Genomic DNA, 1,864 nt, shown 5'->3' with positions numbered 1-1,864 from the left:
ACTCAGCCATAAAAAGAACACATTTGAGTCAGTCCTAATGAGGTGGATGAACCTAGAGCCTATTATACAGAGTAAAGTAAGTCAGAAAAAGATAAATATCATATTCTAAAGTATATATATACAGAATCTAGAAAAATTGTTCTGAAGAATTTATTTACTGGGCAGCAGTGGAGAAACAGACATAGAGAATAGAATTATGGACATGGGGAGAGGGGAGGAGAGGCTGAGATGTATGAAAAGAGTAACATGGAAACTTACATTATCATATGTAAAATAGATAGTCAAGGCGAATTTTCTGTATGACTCAGAAAACTCAAACAGGGGCACTGTATCAACCCAGAAGGTGGGATGGGGAGGGAGATGGGAGGCAGGTTCAAAAGGGAACAGATATATGTATACCTATGACTGATTCATGTTGAGGTTTGACAGAAAACAACAAAATTCTGTAAGGCAATTATCTTTCAATAAAAAAATAAATTTAAATTTATAAATTATATATAAAATATATAAATTATGAAAAGGAAATACTTGAGTTATACACTTAGAAGATTCTAATAAAGGCCAAAGTAATTCCTTACTAACCTTTTCGTAATTTCAGTTGGTACCCTGAGAGAAGTACAAGATAAAAGTTAGCCTGCTAGAAGTTTTCCACTCTCTAATATATTAGGTCCCTCTTTCTTGACAAATATTCTCACAACTCTGTTCCAAATTTTCTTCGTCCTGACCCTGTAAATGACTGGATTTAAATAAGGAGGAACAACTACATACAAATTGGCCAGGAGGATGTGAATGTAATGAGGAACATTTCTACCAAACTGGTGTGTCATAAAGGAGAAAAATGCTGGTGTATAAAAGGCTAAGATGACACAGACATGTGAACACATGTGCTGAGTGCTTTGAGTCTGGCATCCCTAGAAGGAAGGTGGAAAACAGTTTATAGGATCTGAACATAGGAGAGGGCAATGAGGAGCAAGTCAAAGATCAGGGTAGCAATGGTAAATAAGCCATAGATGATGTAGACTCTTATGTTAGCACAGGCTAGACAAGCAATTCCCATATGCTTACAGTAGGTATGAGGAATAATATAGTGTCCACAGAAGGGAAGTCTTTTAAGAAGAGGACAAAAGGGGATGGCAAGGAGGACTGGCCTCACCACTGCAACAGAGGCCATGATGGCTACCATTTTGTTGGTGAGGATAGTGGTATACCTCAGTGGATAACAGATGGAGACAAATCGGTCAATTGCCATGGCCAGGAGTACACCAGATTCCATGCCGATGTAGGTGTGGATAAAGAACATTTGGATGAGGCAGGCTTCAAAGCTTACCTTCCTATGGTTGAACCAGAAGATGGCCAGCATTTTGGGTATGGTAGAAGTGGACAGACCTAGATCAATAAAGGAGAGAAGAGCCAGGAAGTAGAACATGGGCTGATGAAGGCTCTGGTCTGTCTTGATTAGAAACAGGATTGTGACATTTCCTACAAGGGCTATCAGGTAAACAACAAAGAAAGGGAAAGCAATCCATGCATGGAAAACTTCCAGACCAGGTACACCCAGCAGAAGGAAGGCAGAAGGATGTGAGGTGGTGTCATTAACAAAGGGCATTCTGCTGAAAATTCTTGGAGGATGGTCTGCTGTATTCTTCAGTATTTCTGGGGAGACATGAGGGTATATATGGTAGTTGTATGTCAATACCACAATACAATACCAATAGAGTTCTTAAAAACATAATGGAACAAATTTTAGTACAATTCTCTCACACACATTCCGTTCAGTTCAGTTCAGTTTAGTCACTCACTCATGTTCGACTCTTTGCAACCCCATGGACTGCAGCACGCCAAGCTTCCCTGTTCATCACCAACT

The 1,864-nt window shown here is 39.5% G+C and overlaps 1 pseudogene; it reads right to left on the bottom strand.

Moving 5' to 3' along the window:
• Nucleotides 1-629: 629 nt before the first annotated feature.
• On the bottom strand, nt 630-1,606 carry LOC105004305 (annotated as a pseudogene).
• Nucleotides 1,607-1,864: the final 258 nt, after the last annotated feature.

The sequence above is a fragment of the Bison bison genome, unplaced genomic scaffold, assembly GCF_000754665.1.
Source record: "Bison bison bison isolate TAMUID 2011002044 unplaced genomic scaffold, Bison_UMD1.0 scf7180017858037, whole genome shotgun sequence".
NCBI classification, from domain to species: Eukaryota; Metazoa; Chordata; class Mammalia; order Artiodactyla; family Bovidae; genus Bison; species Bison bison.
Note: the sequence above shows the minus strand (reverse complement) of the source record. Positions and strands in the feature narration are given on the sequence as shown.